Genomic DNA, 11,551 nt, shown 5'->3' with positions numbered 1-11,551 from the left:
AAGGAGATTGATCATTATCTTATTGGCAATGGTACATCACCATCATCATGGTCTTATCATCACCAAGAGATTCATTGTGCTTGATCAGTTCCTTGGGATTAGGGTTTTGACCTCTGGTCAACCCTAATCAATTGTATTGTACCAATCAGGGTGTGTCAAGGAGATGAGGTCTTCATTGAGATGGGGATCATTACATGGTTTTATGGAGCTTGTGGAAGCTAGGGTTTTGTTTTGGAGCCATTTCATCAGGAGATTGAGGCTCAAATTCATCTATGCATGATCAAGTCATCTATCAATTGAAAAAGTCAACCACAAGTCAACTGTTGGATTTGGAGGTGGGAGAGGGTTAGAAATACTTCATTCATGTTCAAACAAGTCTCATTTGACATTTCAAACATCAACATTGAAGAAAATAAAGTCAGGACAAAACTTTCCAAAAATAGAAAGTGACTTGTAATTCAAAATTGCCAAAAATGGAAAGGTTTTCTCCTCAAGCTTACATCATCAAAAATGCTTCAAATGAAATTTTGTCCAACATGAAAGTTGTAGATCTTGCTCTCACCTTTCCAAAAAGTCCAAGAACATGAACTTCTCATCTATGGTTGAGAAGGTATGGTCAAATCTTGGTCAAGCAAATTTGAACTTCACAAGTGCATAACTTTTGAACCATAAGGCCAAATGGAGTGGGATTTTTTGCAACATTCCTATTTTGACATGAGCTATCCAAATTATACATCATAAGCCATGCATTTTGATCACAAAAATATTTGAATTTTCATTTGAATTTTGGAGGGAAAATGGCAATTTGAAAAATATGCTTTGTTTTCACTTTCCATCAATTACATTTGCCTCCAAACATCATTTCATGTGGATTCAAAACCAGAACCTTGCACTGTTACATTGCTTTGCATGCATGAGGGGTGAATTTCCAATTTGGCATAACACTTGGTCTTTGCTTAATTCACTTGCATTTGCCTAATCATGATTAGTGTGCATCATTAGCAAACCATATATAAACATAATCATAACTGTTTTCATGATTAACATTGCATAATTCTCAGATCTAGATCTAGTTTCACAAAACTCTTCAAACTTTCTCTCTCACTTTTTCATCAATTTTCTTCACAAACCGCGCCAAGTTCTTGATCAATCCTTCATCCATATGCATATTTGAGCCTATTGGAAGCAAGATCCAAAGGAATTCTTCAAGATTCGAGGACTGTTGCAAGCTACCTCCATCCATGGCAGTTTGATTTTCTGGACATATCAAGCACGATTAACATTCAAACCTTCATCCATTCCATTGTACAAGAGCTAAGGAAGGACTGTTTGGACTTGGCACAGCTTGAATCCACGTGTTTCACTTCTGCACTTCAATTAAGGTTAGAATTCGATCATCACCATTCATGAAATTGATGTATGCATGTTGTAGATCTTCCATTGGTGGTTATGCTGCGGTTTGTTTCATTGAAATCCATGCTGAAATGAGGAAGTTATGTTGAATCTAAGTTTCATGCATGAAACTTCCATGACTCGAATCTTGTGATATAGGATGAGTTAGGTCAAATTGAGTTTAGATTGATGATGTACGTTGAAAGATGATTCCAATGGTATAGGTTTTGTGAATTTCTGTGCAAGTTTGTTCTTGAGTGCATGAACACGCATGAAGGTTGAAGAACACATAGGGTTTTATTTCCAGAATCATTTTGATCTTCATAGCCTTGTTCTGCATGCGTTTTCATGTTATAATGCCATGCATTGGACCACGTGTACTGGTACTTTAAGTGAAACGGTGAGTTTCACGTTGTTGGCGCGCGCTAGTTTGAAAATCTCCACACTTCGAATCCGGGCGAGTGCATTCCATGATTTGCCATTTGCATTTTTTCCTTTTTCATCCATATCCATGCTATGCCTTGTTCACATGTTTTTTTAATTTTTCCATTCATTCAAAAAACCATAACTCAATGAATAATTGTCCAAATGAGATGAGATTTTTTGCATGATGATCCTCATGATGTCCACTATTTTATGAGTATTTTTCCAGAAATTGTGCACTGTTGAATTTTGTTTTGGCTTAGGGATTGTGTATGTGTATGCATTTTGGACCTACCTTTCCATTTGCTTCATGAAATGATGGATATTGCTCCAATGTTTTTGAAATTTTGCATGCTTAAAATAGACATCCTAATGGTCATTTTGGTATAGAGTTTGCATTTTTCTCATTTCTGGTTGTTGAGTTATGATCTGGTTAATGTAGGTGTGACAATGTGTGTCACACCTTTGCTTGCTTGACTTGAGGAATTTCTTTACCATGCCATTCAGATGCCAATTGATGTGAATTTTTGAATGATGCTACTTCTGGATGTTAAGTATGCTTGTGAAATTTTATGGAATTTTTAGATTCATTTCTGATTTGTTTGGGATTTTCTTTTCTGATTGGTCATTTGTGGACGTTTGAATAGTCATGAATTTAAATGATTTGTGAAATGCTTTATGTTTATCATATGGACTTGGAATTTTGCACATGGATTCTAGACACTTTGAAGTTTACCTTGGCTTTGGTTGGATGCATTTATCATGTGTCAATTCTGTTTTAGGCTTGTGTCAATTTGATGTATGAATTTGTGCCTCATTTGAGCTTGTTTTGCCTTACCTTGCCTTAGGGAATTTATTTGCCATGCTTAAACTTGTCCAAATGCTTTGATTTTTGGTATGATGTTCATGTGATGTGTGATGTTTAGCCATGAAGTTTCTTGGGATTTATTGAATTATGTTTGAGTTGATGTGGATTGGTTCATTCTGTTTGCTTCAATGAGCTTTCAACTTGCATGCTTTGCTTTAGATGCTTTGTGAAATGAACTTGGTTGATGATATTGACATGGGACCAATTGGATGATGTTCTAATTTGATTGAACTTGATTTATGTCAATTTTCATGTTCTGTTTTGAATTATTTCTCCCTCTTTGACCCTAGGCCTTGTCCTAGTGGTTTGCTTCTCATGTTTGAGCTTGGTTTGCAGGTTAAGAAGCATATGGCTATGAGGGAATTGATTCACTTGCTTGAGTTGACTAATTGGTCAATGTTGAACTAATCTTGAGTTTGTTTTGTAGGTGGCTTCTAAGTCATTTGTGTTGAGCACATTGGCTTGTGACTTGCATTGTTGATTGACTGTGTACAGTTGTTGACTATTAACTATCTGTTTGACTTTTTGAGTTGAATACTAACTGAGTTAGATTGTTTTCAGGTACATTAGTTGCTTAAGTTCTTTGAAATTGCTTTTGCTGTTGCTTGGTTGCTTAACCAATTGAGGTAGAATTCTCTGACTCCATGTAGTCTGGAAGAGCTGGCCTGTTATGTGGTCAGGCACATGTCTGAAGTCCTGCTTAAGAGGCAATGCTTGTGATTGTTTATGTTTGTGCCAAGCAGAAAAAGACCTTTGATAAGGAAATTGACAGATAAAAGAGATGTGTAACCCATCTCCTGTTAGTCTGTGTGTCATCCCTTTGCTCACATTACATGTTGATGCATTGTGGATATTAACCCAAGATCTATAGAGTCGTTAACTTGTGGAGAGAGTTCCAACTTTCTGAACTCCCACACCTTCTATCATTTGAAGCTCTCCCAGGCCAGGGATAAGAGCTGTGAAGTCTTATCTTCACTTCCCATTTCATCTGCTTCACCCTAACTCTCAATGTTAGGGTTAAGAGCTAACATCACCCGATTACAGTTGGCTTGTGTTTCACAGCCTAACCTTGTGTGAGCCCACTTTGTTTGTATATAGTGTGTGCTAATTGTGTGTATGTTTGCTCTGCTTTGCTTATGATGTCTAGTATAGCTTGCTGCCTGTGCAAGTTAGATAGAAAACTCAACCTAGGACCATTGAGGATTGCATGATAACTATTAGGCTCGAGTCAGTCTCCCTTCTAGTTAGTCATTTTCCAGTCTCTGGTTAGGAGAAAGTTTCTCCCCTGTTCAGGGGAACTACGTTGCCCTGATCCTCATACCAGATGAGGTACGTAGGCAGGAGATCGTACGAGATCTCTCCGGGCACCCTTTTCTTTTTTCGAGTGTGTTGTGCTTGACAGCTATCAGGCTCGAGTTCCCGACTCCCTGTTAGTCTGTGTGTTCACCCTTTTTCTTTTTGTGTGTGTTTGCTTGACAATTACTAGGCTCGAGTGCCAGACTCCTTAGTAACTTGTTGTTTGTAACCCTTCCTGCGTGTGTTAGGAGATGGATGTAAGCCCAGCGATTGGCATTCCGTATCCTATTGTCGTGTGCTTGGAGTCCGATATAAGTCCAGCAATTGGCATTTGGTTTCCAGTGTGGGTTTGTTTGGTTCGGAGTCTGATGTAAGTCCAGCGATTGGCATTCGGTTTCCATGTTTGCGTGTGCGTGGGTTTTGTTTCGGCGTGCATGAGCCGAACTACGGTAGCTCTGATTCTCATTCCAGATGAGATACGTAGGCATAGGATGCGATATCGTAGCGAGCCCGTTCCCTCTTCTCCCACCTGTGTTGTTTCCAGTGTGCGTGTGTGATGTTTATGAGTAGCGTTTAGCAACCTTATCCTATCTTTCTGAGCGTGGATCCCGTCGAGTATGACGGATGCGTAGGGGTGCTAATACCTTCCCTTCGCATAACCGACTCCCGATCCCATCTCTCTTTGGTCGCGAGACCATGTCTTTTCCAGGTTTACTTCGAGTGTTCCCTTTCCCTCTTTGGGATAAATAACGCACGATGGCGGCTCTGTTTGTTTTGTTTTAGCCCGCCGGTTGTTTTTCGCGGATGCGACAGGGTGTAGGATCTTTCACTCAAGCATAAAATACCCAAGCAATCCCTTAAAAGTAAATCAGACAATTCGAATACATAAGTGATCTTGTTTTTTAAGGCAACCTCTCTTTTTAAGGGTCCCCAGCAGAGTCGCCAGTTCTGTCATACGGTGAACTGACTTTGGGTGCTTTGCTTTGGAAAGCAAATGTCGCGGATAGCAAGAGTCGCCACCAACTTTTCTTTTATCCAATAAGGAAAGGTGGAAAAGAACAGGAAAGACCTTGATTAGATTTTGGGTTCGGGAGGTACATTATACAAAGGGAAGGTGTTAGCACCCTTTGTATCCATGGTTATCCATGGGCTCTTAATTGCTTAATCACTTATGTTTTTCTTGTTTGAAAAAGTGTTTGAGAACTGTTTAGAAAATGTTTGACAAGAGAGTTTAACTTTGTAATGATTCTTGTACGAATGTATACAAAGTGTTTATCTCGTTTAATTTTGAAAGCTGTTTAGAAAAATATAACTTGGCAATGATTCTAGTGCGAATGTATACCAAGTGGTGATTTTCTAATAGATGTTTTGCAAAGTGTGAGGTGTGAAAGGTATTTTAAGTTGTGAGTAAGCATTTAAGAGTTATACCTACCCAAGGTATTTATGGGCATTTCCTATCCTTATGAGGGTAAAACTGTCCTTACTATTGAGAAGTAAGTAGTCTTATCCTTTGGATGTAAAGGGACATCGTAGGGTCATCGATTGGTCATTGAAGGCAACATTTGTAAGGATACCTTAGCATTCGAAGGGACGATCATCATTTAACCGTAGGCTACAACGACGGGCCATCGAGGGACAAAAATTATATATTCGAAGGCAACATCCGAGGGACTATGATTTATCTTATAGGGACGTGATGATTTAATCGAAGGGTCTTTGCTAAGTGTATCCCCACGTTCGCGGGTCATGACCGTAATACCATAAGGCAACAAAGAGAGGACCAAGATCACATGTATTCAAAGGCAACATTTGTAATCAGTTAGATAATTAGAATAGATCTCCACAAGGGTATCCCACAAATGAAGTGGAATACCTAGCAAGCTACTTTCTTTGGGAGTATGTGAACCCTCACAAAAAGTCAACAAACGGGTTAGAATACCAAAACGGGGTGCAATCGAGAGTTGCACCAAACAAAAGAATCACAGTAGTAAGAATGTCAGGCCAATAATACACGGTTATAATAAAACATGTCAGATAAGCATAGAACAGAACGAAAAAATCAGCGACTGTCATTTTCGCTACTGCCTCGCCTAGCGAAGGCTTGGCGAACACTCGCTACAGGTTCTCTTAGTGATGTGCTAGCGAACGGCTGCGGGTTTAGGGTTTGATAACAGTACGATTTCCGGAACTCCGAACCCTATGGCATCCATTACAGAAATTACACGGTTAAACATTCAGGATATTCATGCATACTTAAACCCACATGCAAAATCTAACTACATATCCAAAATTCAATCATAATGCATCATGTATTTAGAGATTACCAATTGGAAGTATAAAACGGTAGTGATGGTACAAACCTGTTTGCGATTGAATTGCACCAGTGAATTGGTAGATCACTCTTAGGGTTTTTACCGGATCGAGTGGGCGGAGGTAACCTTTGTGCAGGTGAGTTTCCTTCAGGGTTTCCTTTAGGGTTGCTCTGAATTCTTTTGGTTAGCCTCCAGGGTTTGCTCTCTGTGCGTGTTTGTGTTTCTCCTTTTCTCCTCTGTTTTTCGTCCCCCCTTTTTCTGAATGAGGTCTTGGTATTTATAATAGTTTTTGTGACCTGATGGGCTCAGAATGAAGCCCAAAATTTATGGTATTCGCAAGCTTCGCTAGGCGAGTGGTGCAGCGAAGAGTTCGCTAGGCGAAGGATTTGCTCGCCTAGCGAGCATGCCAGTTTGAGTCATTTTCTGGATTTGGCCACCTGTGAGCTGGGTCTTTGTTCCTTTAAGATCAATGTCTTGAACAATGAGTTGGGGTGCCTTGAAGAATGTCTTGAAAGATTAACAGGCAAATTTTGGGGTATGACAAGGTGTTACCTCAAGAATTTTTTAAATTTTTTTCCGGGACTGATTCTGTAACCTTTTCGGATCTCAAGGAAATTGCACTCACATTAGCATTAGGGCCTTTTGGATTCACAATTGTTTGGGAAGGAAGTTGGTTTGAACCTTGAACTTGCTGCATGACATTCATTGAAGTTCAAGTTATCCAATCTGTGTCTGCAAAGTCTGAATACTAGAATATGTTCGTTGTTGGAATTGGATATTGTTCACAACCATTTTCTTGACAAGATCCTCTAATTAAGGCCTGGAAGGTTCAGAGGTGGAAACTTAGGGAGTGGTATATGGTTGTGGCAGGGTATGACTAATTGTTGTTGGATGGGTTTTTAATTTCCATATCGAAGGTTTGGATGGTTCCTCTAATTGGGATGATATTTGTTGGTGGACTGGTCAGGAATGTTGTACCCTTTTTTATTTTTATTTTGGTTGAAAAATTTAGTTGCATATACTTGAGGCAACTCAGTGATCGACTCATCTTGAATAATAGGACATGTGTCGTTTGGATGTTCAGTAGAAGTACAAATACCATACAACTTTCCTATTTAAGGTTTACTTACTGTCAACTGTTTCACTACAGAAGTAAGCTCTTCAATTCTGGTTTCTAGAGCCTTGTTAGAAGAGGAAACCTGAGTCTCATTCACACCTTTTGTTTGGACCATATAATCATTTCTGTTTTGTGAATTGTTGGGAGTTGAGTGACATGTTCTCAATCAAGGCTTTGCGGCAACTGGAGTTTTATCAACAAGTGCTCCACCACTAGAAGCATCAAGAATGTTTCTATCCATTGATAACAATCCCTCATAGAAATACTGAATAATCAGTTGTTCGGTAATCTGATGCTAAAGGCAACTGGATACTAACTGTTTGAATCTCTCCCAATACCCGACCAATGACTCATTTCCCTGTCTAATACCACATATTTCTTTTCTGATTGATGCAGCTCTGGAGGTAAGAAAGTATCTCTTAAGGAATACTTTCTTCAAATTATTCCAAGTTGTAACAGAATTTGGCTCAAGATGATATAATCAATCCTTGGCAGCACCCTGAAGTGAAAATGGGAAGGCTCTTAGCTTTATGTGATCTTCGTTGATTCCTTCAGGTCTCAATGGTGTAGAGAAAACAACCTGAAATTCCTTAAGATGATTAGGTGGATCCTCACCTGCAAGACCACTAAATCTTGGTAACAAGTGTATTTAACCAAATTTTAACTCAAAAGGAACAGTAACATCAGCATATTTAATACATAAACCATTGTAATTCACATAAGGAGCAGTAAGTTGCCTTAGTGTTCTTTGATCATCCATGTTATCAAAAGCAAGTTCGGAATCAGAATCAAATAAGCTATAAAAATAGTCAAAATAAGAATCAATAACAGTTTGGTGAACTAGTGCTAGCCTGATTTGCTCTACAGCGTGCGTGCAAGGCTCTCTCTACCTCAGGATCAAAATCAAAAAGATCAGAACAACCAGACCTAGTAGCCAGAACTAATGCAACAACAAATGTGAAAAATGCCAACAAAGTCCCTATTAGACAAAAACAAAACGAAAGAAGAAATATGATCAAAATAAATTTAGAAAAATACAAAAACACGAAATTTAATATAATTAAGTTAAATAAGAATTTTGAGATTTTTTTTGTAATTTTCTGAAACTATGAAAAAAGTAAAAAAATAATGAAAAATAGAAAAAAATGAACTTGGGAATTTGAGGGTGGTGTCCCATAACTCTTTCCAAGAGTAAGGGAGTAATGATCGCACGATTTTTTTTCTCCCAATACACAAAACATATTTTAAATCGAACTATATTTTTCAGAAAATCGGGTTTTCGGACCAGGTCAGATGTTTGGACGTGAATTGGTCAAAACAACAAATCGGATGGGACAAATCACTACAATCGACACCTATGACTAAACTAACGGTTAAAACAACAAGAATACCCGACAACAGCGCCAATTGATAACATGAAATAATATCACATTCTAGGACTCGATTTAAGTAAATTATATTATTATTCACTTCAATTTATTTCATTTTATTCGATACTACTTGGTATTTTGCTTTCTATTTATCTCAGGTAGTTTATTTGAAGCACAAGTGAAAAAGGAAGAAAAGGAGGTGCAAAAAGAAATGAAAAGAAGCAAATTCCACCAAGCCAAGGCCCAACCCAAAAGCACAGGCGCTGCACCTGTGACGAGCGCCACACAAGGTGTGACGAGCGTCACGCCCTGCCTACTTGTGTTACGAGCGTAACACATGGTATGACGGACGTCACACCATTCTCCTATATTTTTGGCTTCAGAAGCGCAACAGAGGCACGTTGAAGCCTATTGTTACGCTTGACTAGTGGAACGTGAGGATTTTTACACGGAAAGCCTTTGGAGACCGTTACAAAAAGTAAGCAATATAAATAGTGGCTTTTGGCAAACCCTACAGCTCTCTCTCCCTCAGTCGTCTCTCTGCTTCGTTCAATTTTTCTCTTCCAGCCGTGCAAGCATACCATTATTTTTACAGTTTTTACTTTTATTTGCAATTGTTATTTTTCTTTTCCAGCAATTCCTTTAAGCATTTAATTAATTTTTCACGCAATAGTTTCTACACCGGAAACTATTGTGTATCTTTTACCGGATCTAACCTTACGTTAGACCCTAGGTTTTTTTTTTATTCCTTCACTTTTTATTTTCCTGTCCGATTGAAGAATTCAAGAACAAATCCAACCGGTCTGTGGTGGAGTGTTCAAGACTGCTATTAATTACTCAGGTTCTTTAATTATTGTTTGAATTTATATATGCCCTTTTATTGTTTATTTATATTATTTGCCTGAGATGGATTTATTTGTGCATTGTTTAGATCTGTTTAGCATGTCTGGCTAATTTATTTAGGTATCGGTATGTAAAGTAAGCGGAATGAAGGAATCGAAACTAAGTTGGTTAAATTACGTTTAAAAATAAAGTCACTCTTTTTATGGTCTCAATTTACAGGTTTAATAACCAAGTTTTTGTACGAGAGTAAAATACATAAAGAAGTTAAATTCAATAGAACGAGAGTTTGAGTTTTTAACTGGACATAGTAAATTGAGCATTAATTCTAAATCAGGGCGAAAGCAATTTTTAGAGTTAATTAAATTCTAATCTTTTTCAAAAAGTATTTTTAAAAGTTAAATGTGAGGACGAGAGTTAAGCATTTGAATTTTATTATATAATCTAAGTCAACAGAGCGAGAGTTTGAGACGAGGGTGTTTAAACGATTAGTGTTTTCTTAAAAAGAGTTTCTATAGATTTTGTTGTTTTTAAAAGGTGATTTTGGACTTAACCAATAAGTGACAGCTGCGTTAATATAAAGTCATAGTCTATTCAACAGAGCGAGAGTTTGAGAAAAGACTTTTAATCAATAGTATTTACTGAAAAGATTTATTTTAAAAAACCAAGAAACCAACGAAGATTTGATTCCCTAATTATGACGAACTACATACCGATATCCGCTTTATTGATATTTATTCTAGATCTTATTTTAGTTTTAACTTTTCCCCCGAACAATCAAAGTATCATCTGCCTTAGCTTTACGAAGTAACCTTAGATAACGGTATATCGATTCATAAGTCCCTGTGGGATCGATATCTTTTAAAACTACGCGATAGAACTGTGCACTTGCAGTTTGTACCCCAAATTCGACTCATAAAGTCGCGATCAAGTTTTTGGCGCCGTTGCCGGGGACTTTTATTTAGTCGATATCGTAACTCTTCTGTTACGCTGTAGAGACTAAGGCTTATTTTTATTTTTTATTTCTTTCGTTGATTTGTATGCCACACACTCTCTCACAAGGCGAGCCGTTCTACTTACGAATCAACGACATCCAACTATATCTCCGAGTCTTACGACGAATTCGGGAATATCGTGCTGCAAACAATCTCCCTCTTATTGAAATTCCTGATCTCAAAAATCTTCTTCCTTCACCGATACCTGAGATGGCAGAACCAGCTCGTGCTCTTCGAGATTACGCCGCTCCATCGCAAGATGAGCCGCATTCGAGTATTGCTCCGCCCGCAATCGAAGCAAACAACTTCGAACTCAAACCTTCACTGTTGCAAGCAGTGCAACAGAACCAATTCTCTGGAAATCCTACCGAGGATCCAAACCTTCACTTATCCGTATTTGTCCAATACGCTGATACTGTTAAAGCTAATGGTGTCACTTCAGAGGCAATTCGACTTCGTCTCTTTCCTTTCTCGTTAAGAGATAGCGCTAGAAGATGGCTTCAGTCTCTTCCTTCCAACTCAGTCACCACATGGAACAAGTTGAAGAAAGTCTTCCTTGCCCGATATTTTCCGCCGAGCAAAACAGCTATGTTGAGAGCCCATATAAATGGATTTAAACAGAAAGATAAGGAGTCTCTTTTCGAAGCATGGGAAAGATACAAAGACATGATGAGACTTTGTCCACACCATGGTTTATAGGACTGGTTAGTGATTCATACCTTCTATAATGGTCTCTTGTACAACACGAGGTTAACAATAGACGCCGCCGCAGGTGGTGCACTTATGAACAAACCTTACGCTGATGCTTATCAACTTATCGAGAGCATGGCCCAAAACCACTATCAGTGGGGAAGCGAAAGAACAATGGTAGAAAAACCTCAGGCGAAAAGTGGCATGTACGAGATAAGTAACCTTGATCATGTTAATGCAAAAGTGGA

The 11,551-nt window shown here is 38.4% G+C and overlaps 1 non-coding gene across 1 annotated transcript; it reads right to left on the bottom strand.

Moving 5' to 3' along the window:
- Window positions 1-11,201: 11,201 nt before the first annotated feature.
- LOC127076902 (small nucleolar RNA R71) lies at window positions 11,202-11,308 on the bottom strand. The gene has a single exon (XR_007786917.1). It is a non-coding gene; the product is annotated as a small nucleolar RNA R71 (small nucleolar RNA).
- Between the last annotated feature and the right edge of the window lie 243 nt (window positions 11,309-11,551).

Source organism: Lathyrus oleraceus, chromosome 4 (assembly GCF_024323335.1).
Source record: "Lathyrus oleraceus cultivar Zhongwan6 chromosome 4, CAAS_Psat_ZW6_1.0, whole genome shotgun sequence".
NCBI classification, from domain to species: Eukaryota; Viridiplantae; Streptophyta; class Magnoliopsida; order Fabales; family Fabaceae; genus Lathyrus; species Lathyrus oleraceus.
This window is presented reverse-complemented; position numbering and strand designations above follow the sequence as displayed.